The sequence below is a fragment of the Triticum aestivum genome, chromosome 7A (assembly GCF_018294505.1).
Source record: "Triticum aestivum cultivar Chinese Spring chromosome 7A, IWGSC CS RefSeq v2.1, whole genome shotgun sequence".
Classification (NCBI taxonomy): Eukaryota; Viridiplantae; Streptophyta; class Magnoliopsida; order Poales; family Poaceae; genus Triticum; species Triticum aestivum.
The window spans coordinates 598,091,253-598,114,458 of record NC_057812.1 but is presented as its reverse complement, the minus strand read 5'-3'; positions in this window follow the sequence as shown (position 1 = coordinate 598,114,458).

Here is a 23,206-nt window from a genome sequence, read left to right as displayed (position 1 = left end):
CGGTCCCAAGCGGGGATAAAAAGGCGCCTAACAACAACTACGGGCACACTTAGCTTATGTCGTCCTACCCGATCAGGGTAGCACCCGTGCATAACCTTCCCACATTGGAGGCACCGACGAGAGGCACGACAATAGACCGCATTAGGGCCTTCCCAAAAAGGCAAATGTGGTTGCACTGGAAAAGCCCGGTTCGGTGGCACCTGACCAACTTAATGATGAAAGTTAGCCCCAAAATATAACCGTATTAACAGATACTCCGATATCATCTATCAACCTATAATCCAAGTCATAGCAATATCCAACAAATATTCCAAAGCTTAATATCATCTTACCAAAATACTCTGAGGACAGCATAACACTACTATCATGATGAATCCATGAACGATAAGACTACTACTCAAATATCAAGAACTAACTATCCAACTATGATCCACATGCAAACATCATCTCCAACATCATGCTCCAAAACATAATATCATCTAGCATCATGATGAAAATAACACTAGCCACTAATAATCCAAAGGCAACATGATATCCAAAGTAATACTCCAAAATGATACCAGATACCATCATGAAAATAATCATAGTAGCCACAAAGAATCCAAAGGCACATGTCATCCACATAATCATCAAAACATAAGTACAAGAACTCCAGGCAATATCATGGCAACATTAACATTAGAACAATACTCCGAGAAATGCCATGAACAAATCATACATAGCTAATACAATATTTTAAACAAGTTCAAATAAATAAACCATGTCACTGCATTGCAATCATGCAAATGGGGGGTGTGGCTTGCCTGGGGTGGAAGAAATCACCGGGAGAAAGTGCGAGAAACTCACGGAAGGGATCGCCGGAAAACGTACTCTCTCGGAGGGGGCTGAATAAAGGCAGGGGCAAAATGGCCATTTTAAGAATGTCAAAATATGGTGAAGATGATTCCATCAGAATGGGCTCAACGAAACGAAGACGTGGGCTTTGGAATCACCTGATTTGGAGCTATGGTTGAAAAGATACACTTGTTTTTTTTCTAGGGACCTATCTGTAAGAAAAATCTTAACAAATTGGGCTTGGACAGAAAAAACAGAAAGCGTACTTTAAATAATACGCCTTTGCTTTAGGGAAAATATATTCCCTGCTAAAACAGACACATAATACGCTTTTAGATAAGGGAAGCATACTTTGGCTGAAGGATCAGGAAAAGACGCTTTCTGAAAGCGAAAACGCACTCACGGGTTTATGCCTCCACTTAATCCAGTCAGCAGGGGCGGGGCCACGGCTTGAGCCACTGCCAGCTGGGACCGTGGGGTCCACGGCCAGCTGGCAGGGAGCGGCCTCATCTCCTTCCTCTCGCCCGACACGCACCCGCAGAGTAGAGGAGGCAGCATCGAGGCCGGCGCCGACCCAGCCATCTCCGGCCACCTCTCACTGGAGTGAGGGCACCGGCGAGTGCGGCGAGACGTGCCGCACCCATCTGCACCCAGCAGAAGCACCAGGACGGAGCGGAACGACGGAGGCTTGCAGCGACCGAGAATGAGGGCGGCGTCCGAAACTTGGGCGCGTGGCCACCGCGGCTCCGGCGAGGAAAAGAGGGATGGGAGAGGTTCGCCGGGGTCTGGTTGAGCTACTGGTGGAGGAGGAATGAGGAGAGGGGCTCCGGCTTGAGCCAATCGGGGAGCGTGGCTGCGGTGGCCATGGCGGCCAACCAAGGCGATGAGGGGCTCTGGAGTCGAATGGATGGGTCGGGGAGGTTTCTAGGAGTGAGTGAGGTCGAGTGGTGAGGTCGAGAGGCCTCAAGGTGGGATTATATAGACAGGGGAGGAGGCACGACCTCGGGTGCCGCCGCTCGCGTCCGACCGAAGCTCTAGCGAGGCTCAGCGGGCACGGGGTGGCACAAGAAGGCCACGAGGGAGGTGCAGACGAGCTACAGAGGTGCACAGGGACGAGAAGAGCTCGAGGACAAGAGGAGGAAGCAGCCATGGCGCTAACAGAGATGGTCGGCTATATGTTTGTCGTGGGTGCATGGCGACGAGTGCTGGCGGAGGGCTTGCAGAGGGGGAGATGGCTCCAGGAGGACGGCGACGACGCGGGGAACACGCTGGATAGGCCCGTGCTCGCAGAGACGCCGAGCAGAGAAGGGGCCTGAGCAAGAAGACACTCTGGACGCGGCTGGTGCATGCTAAAACGGTGGTCACCGCGCAGACTAGCAAGGAGAAGATGCCAAGGGTTGGCAAATGATGTCTAGTGGTAAGTTCTTCCAGGGGAGGTTTCAACTGCGGTGGTAGATCGATGAAAGGAGTTGTGGTTAAATGGTAATCATGTTCGGAAGTTTACTGCAGTAAACTTGAACGTGCACTGGTGATTTACAGGGACTTGGTTGGGTCCAAAAAGTTTGTCTGGGGTGATTAGCTTAGGAAGGACTATAATCCTGGAGGTTTTGGAGCATAATGGAGCACAAACTAATATAGTTGCTTTGTAACTCACATTATGGGTCCAGAATCAAAATCATGATGGTTCACTCACATAGAGTAACTGAGGGAGTCCTGGATTAGGGGGTATCCGGACAGCCAGACTATATCCTTTGGCCGGACTGTTGGACTATGAAGATATAAGATTGAAGACTTCGTCCCGTGTCCGGATGGGACTCTCCTTGGCGTGGAAGGCAAGCTTGGCAATACGGATATGTAGATCTCCTTCCTTGTAACCGACTCTGTGTAACCCTAGCCCCCTCCGGTGTCTATATAAACCGGAGGGTTTAGTCCGTAGAACAACAGACAATCATACCATAGGCTACCTTCTAGGGTTTAGCCTCTCTGATATCGTGGTAGATCAACTCTTGTACTACTCATATTATCAAGAACAATCAAGGAGGACATAGGGTATTACCTCCATCAAGAGGGCCCGAACCTGGGTAAACATCGTGTCCCCTGCCTCCTGTTACCATCCGCCCTAGACGCATAGTTCGGGACCCCCTACCCAAGATCCATCGGTTTTGGCACCGACATTGGTGCTTTCATTGAGAGTTCCACTGTGCCGTCACCATAAGGAAGGATGCCTTGTCTCGTTGTTAAAAACAACATTACCGTTGGGGGAGCCCTGGCTATCGGCCAAACTCTTCGGCTAGGCAGTTTCATCATGACCGCCCGTTCGGCTGCTGCACCGACGATGACTTCTCGGGTCATCAAAAATAGCGTCCACGTCGGCTCGGAATTTGCCGAGCAGATGGATCCAATGGAGCTCTCATCCCTAAACAAGCTCTTGGATCACATCGCCGCCTTGGGAGTCTCTACGGACTATGATCGGATTGGGCTTAAGCCCGATCAAAGGGAGATTAACTCTCCGCCGATCACCCATCATATTGCGGTGGTGGAGGAACAATGCAGCGATTCTTCCTCTATCTTGAGGACTAACTATGTCCAGATTCCTGAGCTCTCCGAGCTGGATACCCGTTTATGGGAGGACATCACCCAAGCCCTGAACCTAGAGTCAGGCGGCGGGCCAGACTTATCGGGCAACATCCCGGAACCCGAACTTCCAAGATTGGAAACTCCTTGGCCCCTGGGTCTCAGATCGGGTAAGGGTTCAGACTCAAATCCACCCACCGACCCAAACATAAACAATCTTTCCCACATCAGGCAAGCGCCCCAGGAAACAGTACATCATTATTGGGCCAGATTCCTCCTTCTGATGAACAAGGTTAAGAACTATCGCGAGGAAGACGCAGTCTCATTTTCCGCAATAATTGCACGGACAAGGGAATCCTTAACGCCATAAGTCGCCGTGACATATCATGCTTCGCTGACTTGGCGTCCATAGTACGAAAGTACTGTGCGATGGAAAGCGCCTAGAAAACCGAAACGAAATTTTGGGATAATCCGGCTCCAAATATACACCCAATCCGAAGTAAAAGGGTGCACTATCATAAGACACCGAGTTGATTACAAAGAAGCAAAAACCCTCTACAGGGCGTGGAACCGTATTGGAGGTATGGCTCAATGGACCCTGCAAAATTCATAGTACAGCGGATACCATATCAACACACAACCTTAGAGCATGTTGGGTACTCCAGCAGGTGGCCAAAAGTGGTGAGGCATCCCAGATGCCACAGAGCACCATCCCGGGGATAACAATACGGTATTAACAGTCTTTGAAACCTTCGCATCAAATAATAGGCGCAAATGAACACTCCGTAGTCTTGCCCAAATCTGCCACATGGCAGCAATAAATCCATGGAGTGACACGGCTATTACCTTCAATGCCAGTGATGAACCTAAATTCCGAACAGCCTGAGAACCAGCTGCACTGGTCCTCAGTCCAATTGTGGACGACTCTCGACTCACCAAAGTACTCATGGATGGCGGCAGTGAATTAAACCTCATCTATGAGGAAACTCTTCAAAAAATGGAAATAGACTGGAACCCCATTGAGCAAAGCAGCACAACCTTCAGAGGAATCATCCCTAGTCGGGAAGCACGCAGTGTTGGGAAAATCACACTAGATGTGGTATTTGGCACACCAGAGAACTATAGGTCCGAAGAAATTACATTCCAAGTGGCCCCGTTCAGTAGCAGATACCACGCCCTTTTAGGGCGGGAGGCGTTCACGATCTTCCAAGCCATACCCCATTACGGGTACATGAAGCTCAAAATGCCCGGGCCCAACGGAATCATCACTCGCGCTAGTGATCCGGACATAGCACTCCGCGCCAAAAACAAAATAGCCACATTGGCCCTTGAGGAATTATCCGAAGCCCTTTCAGCCGAGGAATTAACTGCGCTACGCTCCACAGTGGACAAGGACGACATGATACTTGACAAGAGATCCAAGTCCACCTCTTTTAAACCAGCGGATGAAATAGTCAAATTCCAAGTCCACCCAACGGATCCTACAAAAACAGCCTCCATCGGGGCACAGTTAAACCCTGCCGTGGACGCCACACTAAGAGAGTTCCTGCGCGAGAATTGGGACATATTCGCCTGACACCCCTCGGACATGCCAGGAATCACACACAGGCTGGCCGAGAACAGCCTTAATATTCTAAAGGGATTCAAGCCGGTCAAGAAGACTCTTCGGCGTTTCTCTGAACCTAAGAGACAAGCTATGGGAGAGGAACTAGCCAATTTATTGGAGGCCGGATTCATTAGAGAAATAAAACACCCGGACTGGCTAGCAAACCTGGTAATGGTACCAAAGAAGGACAAATCCTGGCGCCTATGTGTCGATTTCAAGGACCTCAACAAGGCTTGCCCAAAGGATCCCTTCCCCCTCCCCCGCATCGATCAAATGATCGATGCTACCGCAGGACATGATTCATTGTGTTTCCTCGATGCATACTCCGGCTACCACCAAATTAAGATGGCGGAGTCCGACCAAGCCGCAACAGCATTTATCACACCATACGGCCCCTTCTATTTCAACACAATGCCTTTTGGGCTCAAAAACGCCAGGCAACATATCAGCGCATGATTCAGACATGTCTGGAGAAACAGATCGGCAAATCAGTAGAGGCATACGTAGATGATGTGGTCGTCAAAACGAAACACGTCGACACTCTAATAGACGACTTGAGGCTCACATTCGACAACCTCCGAACATACGACATCAAGCTCAATCCAGAAAAATGCGTTTTCGGTGTTCCAGCGGAAAAGCTCATGGGTTTCATTGTCTCCAGTAGAGGAATTGAAGAAAATCCGGCCAAAATCCAAGCTCTGTCATAGTTGGCTATCCCAACGGACCTCAAACAAATCCAGAAATTAACCGGATGTGTGGCGGCTCTAAGCCGCTTTATCTCCCACTTAGGAGAAAAGGCATTACCCCTTTATCGCCTCCTTCGGCGCACCGAACACTTCGAGTGGATGGACGCTGCCACAGCCGGATTGGAAGAAATAAAAGCCATACTGGCATCCAACCCAATCCTGGCCGCGCCAAACATCGGCGAACCAATGCTATTATACATTGCGGCAACTCATCAGGTTGTAAGCGCAGTGCTCGTCATCGAACGAGAAACGGACGGACATAAAGTCCCCCTTCAAAAGCCGGTATATTATGTATCCACTGTCCTCACTCCATGCAAATCACGGTACCCACATTATCAAAAGATAGCCTATGCGGTATTCATGGCATCCCAGAAGCTGCGACACTACTTTCAAGAGTGTTCAATTACAGTAGCCTTAGAAGTGCCACTTAATGATATTATAAACAACCGTGACGCCATGGGCCGGATTGCCAAATGGGCCATTGAGCTCCTCCCGTTCTACATAACATACAAACCCCGGCGAGCCCATTAAAATCGCAAGTATTGGCCGACTTTGTCGCCAAATGGATGGAAGCCGAACTCCCTAAAGAGTACGGCACATACTCCAATTGGATCATGCACTTCGACGGCTCCAAAATGCTGGCTGGTCTGGGGGCTGGCGTCGTCCTGACGTCCCCAACCGGAGATACAGTTCAATACGTACTCCAGATACTATATACAGACTCCAACAATGCAGCCGAATACAAAGCCCTGTTACATGGTCTTCGGATGGCAGTTTCCATGGGCATTCAACGCCTGGAGGTGCGTGGGGATTCGAACCTCGCAATATCCAAAATAAATGGAGACTTCGATGCCAAGGATCCGAAAATGGAGGCCTATTGCAACACTGTCCTAAAGATGTCAGCTCGGTTCGAGGGGCTCGAATTTCACCATGTGGCCCGAGAAAACAATCAGGCGGCGGATATCCTCGCCCGCATCAGTGCAAAACGCGATGCGGTCCCCCCAACATCTTTTTGGAGAGGTTGTTTAAGCCATCCGTGGTATGGGAAGGGGACACCGGTAACAATAGTCTGGACCCGGCCAAAATGCCCGATACCGAAAACTCTGACATAATCGGAGGCTGTGTCACCGAAATAACACCTTCAGCCCACGTAATAATGGCCATCATGGCCCCGTGGACAGAACCATTCCTAGCCTAACTAACTAGGCAGGAACTTCCCGAGGACCAAAATGAGGCACGCTGCATTGTGCGGCGATCTAAAGCCTACAGGGTCCACGAGGGAGAGCTGTATAAAAAAAGCACTACCAGAGTCCTTCAAAGGTGCATCTCCGAAGAGGAAGGGCGGACGCTTTTGGCAAAAATTCACGCCGGACTCGGCGGCCACTACGCCGCAGCCCGGGCCCTTGTAAGCAAGGCCTTCCGTACATGTTTTTATTGGCCGACGGCCTGGGTAGATGCACATGACTTGGTCCAACGCTGCGTCGGTTGCCAGCTTTTTGCAAACCAAAGCCACATGCCACCCACTGCCCTCCAAATAATCCCCATTACCTGGCCCTTCGTGGTCTGGGGGCTTGACATGGTTGGACCCCTTAAAGGGGGAACCCATAAGAAAAAAAATACTTACTAGTCATGGTGGATAAATTCACCAAATGGATAGAAGCCAAACCTATTAAAACGGCTGAATCCGGACCGGTGATAGACTTCATATCCGGGGTTGTACACCATTATGGCGTCCCCCATAGCATCATCACTGACAACGACACAAACTTCACGGCCGACGAGGTAAAACTCTGGTGCAGCAACATGGGCATCAAGCTCGATTATGCTTCTGTCTATCACCCTCAAACTAACGGCCAAGTTGAGCGAGCAAATGGTCTTATCATGAGCGGCATCAAACCCAGATTAGTGCGGTCCTTAAAGGAGTCTAACACGCACTGGGTAGAGGAGCTCGACTCCGTACTCTGGGGGCTGCGGACCACGCTGAATCGTACTACCGGATACACTCCCTTCTTTATGGTGTACGGCGCAAAGGCGGTTCTGCCCTACGACATTATTTGTGACTCACCTCGAGTGCGCATGTACGAAGAAAGAGAAGCCAAGCTCGACCGGCAGGACAGTCTGGACACCCTGGAGGAGGAGTGCGATGTGTCAAAAGCCCGTTCCGCATTCTATCAGCAACATGCTCGAAGATACCAAAGCAGAGAAGTACATGCCAAAACTTATAACGTTGGCGAGATAGTTCTACACCTGTCGGAGAAGAAAAAGACCAAGCTCGAGCCCAAATGGAAAGGTCCCTTCATTATTGACCAAGTTCTGAACGGTGGAGCGTACCGTCTGCGGGATGCATCGAATAATCGACTTGAGCCGAACACATGGAACGCAGCCAGGCTCCGAAGATTCTACGCCTAGTGCCGGACTCTATGTTTGTCTCCTTCCTCTGTCCATTTTTTGCATATACATTATCTGTCTTTTCTCTCTTTCTTTCTTTTATTCTTTCTCAAGGCCTTCAAGGGCCAACTTGTGCCTTGCTTGCACACTATTGATGCGCTAACCGCGCTCATTATACCTGGGGGCTTCTTACACAGAAGCTTAATTATTTATCTGGGCTTCATGCCCCACACATGTGTCATTCTTTCGCACGTACCTTTTCTTCGCCATTATATGCATCGATATGACTTACGTTTTGGCCAAGCTGGGTTGCCTGGCTCTTGTATTTATGCCCTACGTTCCCGTTAATTCGGCTAGGGCATAAGGGGAGCACCTCTGCGATTGTTACTGCTGGGTCAGCCGGATGTGTACCTCAGACTGGGTGAAGCCGAAAGCTAGCGTTCTTAAGGGAATATTCGGTCGGTGAACAAAAGATGATTTTTATTTATTTTCCATATGTGCCCCCAGATGTTTTTGCCTGCGTCTCCTCTCGCAGTTCGGACATGCACCTTAGGGCATGCGTACCCAGGGAAAGGAACCCTTAGCGGAACTATTCTCCTTGGAAGATGTTTCTTACTACCCATGTAATATAACATAACTAGTTGGGTACTTGTCTGTTCAAGCACTAATGACCCCTATCGCCTGGTTTCCACGCATACCCTGGTTCTTATATAACTGCGCGGGTATTTGGATACACTCCGGACTATCAGGTCCCGAGGTTGAAGCGAAAAGGTCCGCCATGACAAATGATTTACAGTAAGACTAGAAGGCATTATACATATCACTTTAATTACATAGTCATGTAGATTGACTAAATTCCTCTTCTACACCATCCAACAGGCTGTCTAGCCTACAATCCTGTTGGGAATACTTTGCGGCTAATTCTACTTGCCCATACACTAAGCTAACGGGAATCTCTTTCCCATCGGGCCCCAAAGGTCCGACCTCGGCCATGTGGTTTGGGTCAGCCTTGGTATACCGCGTCTTCACCATGGCCCAGGCTTCCCTGGAACCTTGACGGCAGGCCGATATCTTCCATAATCGGAAGCACCGCCGTGCTCCCTTGAGCTTCTCCAAGCTCTCCATTGCATCCTGGCAGGGAGACGGATGGCCACAAGGCCTGGGCAATACCTTGCATCACCCGCCGAATTTGTTCGTGCAGTTGTGAGAGCTCAGGTAGAAGATCACCCACAGACCCGGGCATCACCTCCGCGGGACGACCCGTCAGCATACCTGCAGACATAACTCTGTTAGCCGACTTCTTCGCCGCACTCTTTTAAAGGGTTCGTTCAAGCACTTACTGAAAAATGCTGCGTCGAAGCCGCTTATTCTCCTTCATGGAGTCCACAAGATGGGCTCGAACATCTTTCAGTTCCACGCTCAGCTTGGTATTGGCGTCTTGGAGATTGTTTTTCTCCCGCATGACCTTAGTAAGCACACGTTCGCCAGCCTTTAACTGTCGTACAACATGCTGGTCCTCCAGATTCGCTCCGGAATCATCTGCAATATCTATGGTTAGATCCGCAGCCATGTGATACGTCTCCAACGTATCTATAATTTTTGATTGCTCCATGCTATATTATCTACTGTTTTGGACTATATTGGGATTTATTTTCCACTTTTATATTATTTTTTGGACTGACCTATTAACCGGAGGCCCAGTCCAGAATTGCTGTTTTTTTGCCTATTTCAGTGTTTCGAAGAAACGGAATATCAAACGGAGTCCAAACGGAATGAAACCTTCGGGAACGTGATTTTCTCACCGAACGTGATCCAGGAGACTTGGACCCTACGCCAAGGCATCAAAGAGGCGGTCACGAGGGTGGGGGGCGCCCCCCCGCTAGGGCGCGCCCCCTACCTCGTGGGCCCCTCGATGCTCCACCGACGTACTTCTTCCTCCTATATATACATACGTACCCCCAAATGAACAGAACATGAGCCAAAAACCTAATTCCACCGCCGCAACTTTCTGTATCCACGAGATCCCATCTAGGGGCCTGTTCCGGAGCTCCGTCGGAGAGGGCCGTCATCACGGAGGGCTTCTACATCATCATAGCCTCTTCGATGAAGTGTGAGTAGTTTACCTCAGACCTTTGGGTCCATAGTTAGTAGCTAGATGGCTTCTTCTCTCTTTTTGGATCTCAATACAAAGTTCTCCCCCTCTCTTGTGGAGATCTATTCGATGTAATCTTCTTTTTGCGGTGTGTTTGTTGAGACCGATGAATTGTGGGTTTATGATCAAGTCTATCTATGAATAATATTTGAATCTTCTCTGAATTCTTTTATGTATGATTGGTTATCTTTGCAAGTCTCTTCGAATTATCTGTTTGATTTCGCCAACTAGATTGGTAGTTCTTGCCATGGGAGAAGTGCTTAGCTTTGGGTTCGATCTTGCGGTGTCCTTTCCCAGTGACAGAAGGGGCAGCAAGGCACGTATTGCATCGTTGCCATAGAGGATAACAAGATGGGGTTTATTTCATATTGCATGAATTTATCTCTCTACATCATGTCATCTTGCTTAAGGCGTTACTCTATTTTTAACTTAATACTCTAGATTCATGCTGGATAGCGGTCGATGAGTGGAGTAATAGTAGTAGATGCAGAATCGTTTCGGTCTACTTGTCACGGGTGTGATGCTTATATACATGATCATGCCTAGATATTCTCATAACTATGCTCAATTCTATCAATTGCTCAACAGTAATTTGTTCACCCACCGTAGAATACTTATGCTCTTGAGAGAAGCCACTAGTGAAACCTATGGCCCCCGGGTCTATTCTCATCATATCAATCTCCATCACTTTAATCTTGCTTTGCTTTTTTACTTTGCCTTTACTTTTTACTTTGCCTTTACTTTTTACTTTGCATCTTTATACTAAAAATACCAAAAAATATTATATCTATCAGATCTCACTCTCGTAAGTGACCGTGAAGGGATTGACAACCCCTAATTGCGTTGGTTGCGAGTAGCTAATGTTTTGTGCAGGTACGAGGGACTTGAGCGTGGCCTCCTACTGGATTGATACCTTGGTTCTCAAAAACTGAGGGAAATACTTACGCTACTTTGCTACATCATCCCTTCCTCTTCGGGGAAAACCAATGCAAGCTCAAGAGGTGGCAAGAAGGATTTCTGGCGCCGTAGTCGGGCAGGTTCGCGCAAGTCAAGATTTGACTCCTGACAATGAACCATTTCTGGCGCCGTTGCCGGGGAGTCTATGCAAAAAGTCAACATACCAAGTACCCATCACAATCCCTATCTCTCGCATTAAATTATTTGCCATTTGCCTCTCGTTTTCCTCTCCCCCACTTCACCCTTGCCGTTTTATTCGCCTTCTCTCCCTATCCTCCCTCTCTATTTGCCTCTTTTTGCCCGTTTCTTGTTTGCTCGTATGGTTGGTATAGTTGTTTATTTATTACTAAACAGAGAACCTAAGATCTATGGATCCTCATCCACTTGCTAATCTTTTTAAGAGATCCAATTATGATGAACCAATTGCTAGTGAGTTTTGTGCACTAGATTATCTTTGAAGTTTTGCTTGAAATTCGTGAATCTGAAAAGTGTGATGAATTACTTTATGAAGCGATTCACGATATATCTTTGAATAAAAAGCATGATTGCAATGATTTTACTATAAATTCTCTTGATGTCAATTGTGCTAATAATATGCAAACCATAAGCTTGGGGATGCTAGTTTTGCTATGTCTACTACTTGTTGTAATGATCATGATTGGGGTGATTCTTCTTATGATATTGAAAATTTATTTAAGCCCCATGATGAATATGAGATTGATAATAGTGTTTGCAATATTATTGAAAGTGGGTTTGGAAGAGTGTCAACTTTAGATCCCACATATTTGGAGAATGTTCAATCTTATGAAAGTTTTGATAAAAGTGGGTTTGGAAAGGTCATGACTTTAGTTAATGTTAATCCCACTATTTTGGAAGCGTGTAAACTTTGCATGCATATGGATCGTGTTGAAAATATTTTGTGTGATAGCTATTTTGTTGAATTTGCTTATGATCCATCATGCAATTATTATGAGAGAGGAAAATATGGTGGTAGAAATTTTCATGTTACTAAATTACCTCTCGTTATGTTGAGATTACTATTGTTTCTTTCCGCTTCCTTGCATACGCTAGTTTTTGCTTGCCTTGGTAATTTGTTTGCCTATAAGATGCCTATGCATAGGAAGTATGTTCGACTTAGATGTGTTTGTCACATGCTCTATGATGCTCTCTTTGTGCTTCAATTCTTGTCTTTCATGTGAGCATCATTAAAATTATCAATGCCTAGCTTTAAGGATTTAAAGAAAAGCGCTTGTTGGGAGACAACCCAATATTTATCCTTCCTGTTATTTAATAAATAAATTATTTAGCCTCTGTTTTGGTTTGTGTTTTTTGTGTTTAATTAGTGTTTGTGCCAAGTAGAACTGTTGGGAAGACTTGGGGAAAGTTTTGTTGAACTTCCTGTAAAAAACAGAAACTTTAGCGCTCACGAGAACTGCTGTAATTTTTATTTGAAGAGTGATATTTAGTTAATTATTTTTTTCAGACGATTAACAGATAAATTCCTCACGTCCAGAAATTTATTTTAGAATTTTTGGGGTTCCAGATCTTACGCTAGCTACAGATTACTACAGACTGTTCTGTTTTTGACAGATTCTGTTTTTCGTGTGTTGTTTGCTTATTTTGATGAATCTATGGCTAGTAAAATAGTTTATAATCCATAGAGAAGTTGGAATACAGTAGATTTAACACCAATATAATTAAATAATGAGTTCATTACAGTACCTTGAAGTGGTCTTTTGTTTTCTTTCGCTAACGGAGCTCATGAGTTTTCTACTTTAAGTTTTGTGTTGTGAAGTTTTCAAGTTTTGGGTGAATTCTTCTGATGGATTATGGAACAAGGAGTGGCAAGAGACTAAGCTTGGGGATGCCCATGGCACCCCCAAGATAATCCAAGGACACCAAAAAGTCAAAGCTTGGGGATTCCCAGGAAGGCATCCCCTCTTTCGTCCACTTCCATCTGTAATTTACTTGGAGCTATATTTTTATTCACCAACATGATATGTGTTTTGCTTGGAGCGTCTTGTATTATTTGTGTCTTTGTGTCTTAGTATGCCACAATCATCCTTGCTGTACACACCTTTTGAGAGAGCCATACATGAATTAAAATTTGATAGAATACTCTATATGCTTCACTTATATCTTTTGAGCTATGTAGTTTTGCTCTATGTGCTTCACTTATATCTTTTGAGCGTTACAATTTTGCTCAATGTGCTTCACTTAGATCTTTTGGAGCACGGTGGTGGATTTGTTTTAAAGAAACTATTGATCTCTCATGCTTCTCTTAAATTATTTTGAGAGTCTCTTAATAGCATGGTAATTTGCTTAATAATAATATGCTTGGTATTCAAGATTTGTTAAACTTTCTTTTGAGTGTGTTGAATACTAAGAAAAGATTGAAGCATGATAATTGTTTTGAGATATGGAGGTGATAATATTAAAGTCATGCTAGTTGAGTAGTTGTGAATTTAAAGAATACTTGTGTTAAAGTTTGTGATTCCCGTAGCGTGCACGTATGGTGAACCGTTATGTGATGAAGTCGGAGTATGATTTATTTATTGATTGTCTTCCTTATGAGTGGCGGTCGGGGACGAGCGATGGTCTTTTCCTACCAATCTATCCCCCTACACTACTAGGAAAAGGGCTATAGATAGGATTGATACTAATGGCGCACCATGGAAGCAGTGCACCACTACTATATACTAATGGCACACTGGTTGGTGATGCGCCATTAGTGTGGAAGACACTAATGGCGCACCAGAAACTGGGTGCGCCACTAGTATTAAATTATTATTTTTTCCATTTTTCCATACATACTAATGGAGCATCAGGTCGGTGGTGCGCCATTACTAGTTCTAAGTAGTAATGGCGCACCAATCAGACAGTGCGCCATTACTGTAAAAAAAATTATTCTTTTTTTTGCAAAACTACTAATGGCGCATCGTTTCACAGTGCGCCATTACTAGTTTAAACTAGTAATGGCGCACTATTACCCGGTGCGCCATTAGTATATATATATATATATTTATTTATTTTTACTTCAAGATTCACACGTTTCACTTGTTGTTTAAACTAGTAAATAGCATAACTCATGTTGCACGCGTTGGTTCAAGCAGAAGCTTCTGTCGTACCCTTTACATGAAGATTCTTCCGCGGAAGAACAACTCATATTCGCCTTGTCACAGGGCGCCGAGCACAACCTGATGACCTATGAGGCGTACGATATCAAATTTGAACTCATGAATATTTTTAAACTCATGAATATTTTTAAATTTCATGGGCACTTTTCGAATTCATGAATATTTTTTCAAATTTGATGAATATTTTTAAATCTCGATCGCTATCCCCCTTCATCTCGATCTCGATCCCCCCCGCACCCTCCCCCGCTAGCTCCACCGCCGCCGACGACCCACCGCACCCTCCCCCGCTCCACCGCCGCCGCCGACCCACCGCACCCTCCCCGGCCCGCTCCACCGCCGCCGAACACCCCCCGCACCCTCCCTCGCTAGCTCCACCGCCGCCGATGACCCACCGCACCCTCCCCCGCTCCACCGTCGCCTCCGACCCACCGCACCCTCCCCGGCCCGCTCCACCGCCGCCGAGCACCCCCATTTGATGATATTTTTTCATATTCATAAAAAAATATTACTGTTTTTATAAAAAATATTAAAAAATAGCAACAAAATAATAATAATAATAAACATACTAATGGCGCACCGCTCGTGTAGTGCGCCATTGCTATCTAAAAAACATTCTAATGGCGCATCGCTCTGGGATGCGCCATTGCTATCTAGAAAAAACATTCTAATGGCGCACCGGTCGGGGGTGCGCCATTAGTAATCTTCCCCCTAGCCCGACCCCTTCGTCCCTCCCTCTCGCCAGATCTAGTCCCCCCCCCCCCCCGGCGCTGCCCCGCCCCACGTCGCCGCCACCCCTACGTGCGCCGCCACCCCCGCGCCCCCCACCACTGCAGCTCCGCCATAGCCGACGCCTCCGCGACCTCGCCGTCGCCGACAGCCTCCCCGCGTCGGCCCCTGCCGTGCGCCGCCTCTACCTCAGTCCGGGCACGGAGTGCAGGACGACGACCGCGGCCGCCGGCCTCCCCATGACCAACCGAGGCGCCCAGGAGGCCTCCCTGACGACCAATCGAGCCATCCCTTTGACGCCGCCGCCGCCAACCCCAACCCTGACCCCAACCCCTCTGGCGACCGGCCGCGCCCGCCCAGGTACCTCTCCTCCTTCCTCCTTCCTCCCTCTCCTCCTTCCCCATGGAGAAAATGATATAGCTCCTCCTACAACATGTATAGATCAATCAGTTCAGTTCTAGTGCTGCTGGACTTTTGCACCATACAAAGTTGTACTACTAGTTGAAAATCTTTACTTGAGAGAGCTTCATAAGTAGAAGGTTCCAAAGAATAAAAACTAGTACTAGCACACTAGCACTGTAGTACTGCCACCTCCCAGAGTGTTGAAAATCTTTACTTGAAATCCTGCAAATGCATGTACACACAGGTAGGGAATGTAAGATGAAGCATGTACTTACCAACTAATCTAATGAGCTGGCACAAAGTGAAAACCAAAACAATAGTTAATCAAGCAGAGGTAGATTAGATTAGATGGCAAATAGCACAAATGTCCCTGCCTATCCATTTTTTCTCAAGTTGAGCTGGTAAGTTTCAGATGTTCAATGATGCTGTAGGAAAAAATTGGATGAAGAAAGATGTGTGTGGCTGCCTGAGAGAAGTATTTGCACAAACAAATTATAATTAATGTGTTGATGAAATTTTGGGTTTTCAAATTGGAACCAAAAACCAACCCATACCTTTAGACTCTTTTGGAATTTCCCGAACATTTTTTTGTTTGTTCCCTTTCACTGTTTGGGGACTTTTGACTTCAGAATGAACCTTACTAAGATTCAATTAAGACTAATTAACTGCATTTGATGTCACTATATTCTATGAATAACTTCAGTTATTATCTGTACTGGAAAACTTCAGTTAACACTCATTTTTCAGTTAACTCCTTACAGTTCAGATCATATTTTGATTGTCAATAATAGTGGACTTTTAAGGCTTTCTTAGAGGCAATACTAGTGGATTTTAGGCTTTTTTACATGCAATAATAGTGGAATTTTAGGCTTTTTTGGAGGAGTGTGTTTCATGCCGGCCTACAGTGACGAATTAGTCAGAGGATTGTGCCTTAGGATTGTGCCAAAGCTACCCATTGTATATATTTGCTTGTCCTTCAAATAGGGGCAAGACTGTTACAGAAAATTACTTAAGCATATTGGATTACTTGCAAGCATATTGTGCCTTAGTTACAGAAAAATTACTTGCAAGCATATTGTGGTGACCCACACTCTGTTGGTTCACACTCATTGAGTTCGCTCGTGAAGGGCCATTGCTGCTTGAGGCCCTTCGTGTCGTGATGATTTTGTAGGTACCCCGAGAGGCCCTTGAGTTTGCCAAAATGTCGATTAACTTCTGTTCCGGCAAATTCGGGTACTCCATATGTCCTATTTTCAGCAAAGGTCATGCTGAAATTTTCCGTGAATTTTAGCATGACTTTGCTAAAAATCGGACATATGAGGTACTTGCTACTAATGCATGGGCCGGGTATCTTAGTACTTAATTAAGTAGGATCAACTTCCCCTTTATTCTTGCTGTATTAAACCATAGGTGGCAATAGAGCCAAGTGATTAGTGCCAAGTGATTAGGCCCAACCTAGGGTGCCTCGGCATCGATAAACCCTAAATGATGAAAACTTAACTTGGCTGCCCCGGATGCCTCGGTGTCGATGAGAACCTAAATGATGTACGCTTAGGCTTTTAGGGTGCCTCGGCGTCGACAAACCCTAAATGATGAAAGCTTAGGCTTTTAGGGTGCCTCGGTGTCGACAAACCCTAAATGATGAGACCATGATCTTGTTCCTTGACAATAACCAACTTTTTGACCAAACTTTTTTCCTATTTAGAGCGAAACATGGCCCACAACGATGAGGCCGGTGGTTCGGGCGGCAAGCAATTCTGGGAGCTGTCCCAGGATATGTCGTCATCATCATCGGACGACGAAAGTCTCCCGGCGGAGTGCGACTGGTGCCACGACAATCGAGGTCTGTGCGACATGCCTCACCTGGACGATGATCGGCGCTTCAGCATTAAGCTTGAGGAGACCTTCGAAGTTGAAACGGTACACAATGACGACAAGTGTTATTTTCATAATTAAGCATGACTTCAACTATTTCAACGTGTAATTTTCATCTTTTACAATTCGAGTATAGCTTATCCCATGCCATGCAAGACGCTATGTCTTGGAGAGGATGGATTTTGAAGACCATGAAATTTCTGAAACAAAGAAAATTCACCTAAGGACTCATCACGATGTGGACTTTGAAGTAAATCTATATAATTCTGAGAGCGTAACCCATTTTGGTTGCAAAAATTGGGAAGCATTTTGCAAGATGTATGGTTTTGATGAGGGTATGCTTATCACCATGGATCTTGGTAATCCTGACATCAACCAAGACAATATGGACATTTGGGTCCTTGTTGATACGCCTCCAGTTCTACCGCTATGTGAGTTTCTCAAACATAGTTATTAGCTAATTTATATTGTTTATTTCAAAATAGTTGACAGCTTATTTCCATTGACAGCTTATTTTTATTGTTCAAAGAATGTGCGGGAGATGGTAGACAAAACCCACTACACCGATGGCTCCGAATTAACAACTTACAAGGAGAAAAATCATCTGGTCGGATTTTGTACTGACATTGAAAATTACATTATCCACAAACAAACTCCTCAACATTATGGTAAATACGTGCCACTAGTGCATGTGTTCAACTACGGTAACTACCATCGAGATACCCTGGTAAGATTTTTACTATTACGACATCCGTGCATCTTTTGCATACTTCTAAAACTAGTACATCATTGCTAACTATGAAGTTATTACTATGTTTTTCAACAGATAATCCCAGAGAATTATGTGCCTCATATGATGTATCTAAAAGGTAGTGTTAATGTTTTGAACATACAGCCAGGTCGTCCTACGAATCTCAACTCTCCATACGAGATTTCTAAAAGAAGTGGAGACATGAAAATCAAAGGATGGATAAAATGTATGGACAGTCGTAAGGAGCTTCTTGGAAGCAAAAGGAAGCGAAGCGCAAGAATTGGAGACAGGATGTTCTCCATTCTCCATAATGGAGAGTCAGGGTCTATATTGTTTTATGCTATTTTAGCTTAAATAGGGTATTTAGGTCCTGCCTAATACTGATGATCATGTGCTGATGAACAATTAAGTAGGGTTGGTTCGAAGACTATCAAGATGATGATCGTATGACTTGTTATGAATAATGAGTAGAAGTTGTATGATGATGATTAGTAGGACTTGTTAGGATTAGTATTACTTCCGACAAACTCGATACTCGCGGTCTTGAGACTTGTAATGTTTTATCTTTGTTCGGTCTTTTGAATTCGGAGACTAATATGATGAATTGTATTCAGAGACTAATCTTCTATTGTATTCGATGAATCTGATGTTGCTGTGTGCTGCTGTCTATATTCTGTCTAATAATATATTTTATATTCTGTCTAATAATATATTTTGTAACCTGCGCAAAAATCAGAAAAGGAAAAACAAACCAAATATTCATACTAATGGCGCATCACCACCAGTGCGCCATTAGTATGCCAAAGGATACTAATGGCGTATCAACAGAGAATGCGCCATTAGTATGACAAAGCCATGCTTACGTATGGCCCCCCGGGAGGCACACTAATGGCGCATGCTGTTACATACTAATGGCGCACTAGTGGGTGCGCCATTAGTAAGATATACTAGTGGCGTGCTACTAATGGCGCACTGGTAAAGCGCCATTAGTAGGCAAAACCAGTGCGCCATTAGTAGGCCTTTTCCTAGTAGTGCTAGGAGCATGCACGTAACACTTTGCTTTGACAACTTCTAGATTTTTGCAATAAGTATATGAGTTCTTTATGACTAATGTTGAGTCCATGGATTATACACACTCTCACCCTTCCACCTTTGCTAGCCTCTCTAATACCGCGCACTTTTTGCCGGTATCATACACCCACCATATACCTTCCTCAAAACAGCCACCATACCTACCTATTATGGCATTTCCATAGCCATTCCGAGATATATTGCCATGCAACTTTTTGCCGTTCCGTTTATTATGACACACTCCATCATTGTCATATTGCATATCCCGGTACACCGCCGGAGGCATTCATATAGAGTCATATTTTGTTCTAAGTATTGAGTTGTAATTGTTGAGTTGTAAGAAAAATAAAAGTGTAATGATCATCATTATTAGCGCATTGTCCCAGTGAGGTAAGAATGATGGAGAATATGATTCCCCCATAAGTCGGGATGAGACTCCGGACGAAAAAAGAGAGGCCAAAGAAGCCCAAATAAAAACAGGCCATAAAAAAAGAGAAAAGGCCCAAATAAAAAAAATGAGAGAAAAAGAGAGAAGGGACAATGTTACTATCCTTTTACCACACTTGTGCTTCAAAGTAGCACCATGATCTTCATAGTAGAAAGTCTCTTGATGTCTACTACACAACCTTCTTCTTGTAGACGTTGTTGGGCCTCCAAGTGCAGAGGTTTGTAGGACAGTAGCAAATTTCCCTCAAGTGGATGACCTAAGGTTTATCAATCCGTAGGAGGCGTAGGATGAAGATGGCCTCTCTCAAGCAACCCTGCAACCAAATAACAAAGAGTCTCTTGTGTCCCCAACACACCCAATACAATGGTAAATTGTATAGGTGCATTAGTTCGGCGAAGAGATGGTGATACAAGTGCAATATGGATAGTAGAAAATAGTTTTTGTAATCTGAAATTATAAAAACAGCAAGGTAACGAATGATAAAAGTGAGCGTAAACGGTATTGCAATGCATTGAAACAAGGCCTAGGGTTCATACTTTCGCTAGTGTAAGTTCCCTCAACAATAATAACATAATAGGATCATATAACTATCCCTCAACATGCAACAAAGAGTCACTCCAAAGTCACTGATAGCGGAGAACGAACGAAGAGATTATGGTAGGGTACAAAACCACCTCAAAGTTATTCTTTCCAATCAATCCGTTGGGCTATTCCTATAAGTGTCACAAACAGCCCTAGAGTTCGTACTAGAATAACACCTTAAGACACAAATCAACCAAAACCCTAATGTCACCTAGATACTCCAATGTCACCTCAAGTATTCGTGGGCATGATTATACGATATGCATCACACAATCTCAGATTCATCTATTCAACCAACACATAGGACCTCAAAGAGTGCCCCAAAGTTCCTACCGGAGAATCACAACGAAAACGTGTGCCAACCCCTATGCATAGGTTCATGGGCGGAACCCGCAAGTTGATCACCAAAACATACATCAAGTGAATCACGTGATATCCCATTGTCACCACAGATATCCACGGCAAGACATACATCAAGTGTTCTCAAATCTATAAAGACTCAATCCGATAAGATAACTTCAAAGGGGAAACTCAATTCATTACAAGAAAGTAGACGGGGGAAAGAAACATCATAGGATCCAAATATAATAGCAAAGCTCGCGATACATCAAGATCGTATCACCTCAAGAACACGAGAGAGAGAGAGAGATCAAACACATAGCTATTGGTACATACCCTCAGCCCCGAGGGAGAACTACTCCCTCCTCGTCATGGAGGGCACCAGGATGATGAAGAGGGCCACCGGAGAGGGATTGCCCCCTCCGGTAGGGTGCCGGAACGGGTCTAGATTGGTTTTTGGTGGCTACGGAGGCTTCTGCAGGCGGAACTTCCGATCTATTCTCTGTTCTGGAAGTTTTAGGGTACGACGATATATATGGTGCAGGAAGTACGTCGGAGGAGCCACGGGGGCCCCACGAGGCAGGGGGCACGCCCTAGGGGGTGATCCTTCTTGCTATGTCTTGAGCTTGCGTTGGTTTTCCCCAAAGAGGAAGGGATGATGCAGCAAAGTAGCGTAAGTATTTTCCTCAGTTTTTGAGAACCAAGGTATCAATCCAATAGGAGGCCATGCTCAAGTCCCTCGTACCTGCACAAAATGATAGCTAACCGCAACCAACGCGATTAGGGGTTGTCAATCCCTTCACGGTCACTTACGAGAGTGAGATCTGATAGATATAGTATTTTTGGTATAAAGATGCAAAGTAAAAAGTAAAGGCAAAGTAAAAAAGCAAAGCAAGATTAAAGTGATGGAGATTGATATGATGAGAATAGACCCGGGGCCATAGGTTTCACTAGTGGCTTCTCTCAAGAGCATAAGTATTCTATGGTGGGTGAACAAATTACTGTTGAGCAATTGACAGAATTGAGCATAGTTATGAGAATATCTAGGCATGATCATGTATATAGGCATCACGTCCGTGACAAGTAGACCGAAACGATTCTGCATCTACTACTATTACTCCACTCATCGACCGCTATCCAACATGCATCTAGAGTATTAAGTTAAAAACAGAGTAACGCCTTAAGCAAGATGACATGATGTAGAGAGATAAATTCATGCAACATGAAATAAACCCCATCTTGTTATCCTTGATGGTAACGATGCAATACGTGCCTTGCTGCCCCTTCTGTCACTGGGAAAGGACACCGCAAGATCGAACCCAAAGCTAAGCACTTCTCCCATGGCAAGAACTACCAATATAGTTGGCCAAACCAAATGGATAATTCGAAGAGACTTGCAAAGATAACCAATCATACATAAAAGAATTCAGAGAAGATTCAAATATTATTCATAGATAGACTTGACCATAAACCCACAATTCATCGATCTCAATAAACACACCGCAAAAAGAAGATTACATCGAATAGATCTCCAAAAGAGAGCAGGAGAACTTTGTATTGAGATTCAAAGAGAGAGAAGAAGCCATCTAGCTACTAACTATGGACCTGAAGGTCTGAGGTAAACTACTCACACTTCATCGGAGAGGCTATGATGATGTAGAAGCCCTCCGTGATGACGGCCCTCTCCGACGGAGCTCCGGAACAAGCCCCAAGATGGGATCTCATGGATACAGAAAGTTGCGGCGGTGGAATTAGGTTTTTGGCTCCGTATCTGTTCGTTTGGGGGTACGTATGTATATATAGGAGGAAGAAGTACGTCGGTGGAGCATCGAGGAGCCCACGAGGCAGGGGGGCGCGCCCTGGGGGGGGGCTCCCCCACCCTCATGACCGCCTCTCTGATGCCTTGGCGTAGGGTCCAAGTCTCCTGGATCACGTTCGGTGAGAAAATCACGTTCTCGAAGGTTTCATTCCGTTTGGACTCCGTTTGATATTCCGTTTCTTCGAAACACTGAAATAGGCAAAAACAACAATTCAGGGCTGGGCCTCCGGTTAATAGGTTAGTCCCAAAAATAATATAAAAGTGGAAAATAAAGCCCAATATAGTCCAAAACAGTAGATAATATAGCATGGAGCAATAAAAAATTATAGATACGTTGGAGACGTATCAGGCATCCCCAAGCTTAATTCCTGCTCGCCCTCGAGTAGGTAAATGATAAAAAGAGAATTTTTGACGCGGAGTGCTAGTTGGCACAATTTCAATGCAAATCTTCTTCATTGTGATATGAATATTCAGATTCGAAAGATTCAAGACAAAAGTTTATATTGACATAAAAATAATAATACTTCAAGCATACTAACTAAGCAATTATGTCTTCTCAAAATAACATGGCCAAAGAAAGTTATCCCTACAAAATCATATAGTCTGGCTATGCTCAATCTTCACCACACAAATTATTTAAATCATGCACAACCCCGATGACAAGCCAAGCAATTGTTTCATACTCTAACTTTTTCAAAACTTTTTCAATCTTCACGCAATACATAAGCGTGAGCCATGGATATAGCACTATACGTGGAATATAATGGTGGTTGTGGAGAAGGCAAAAAGGAGAAGATAG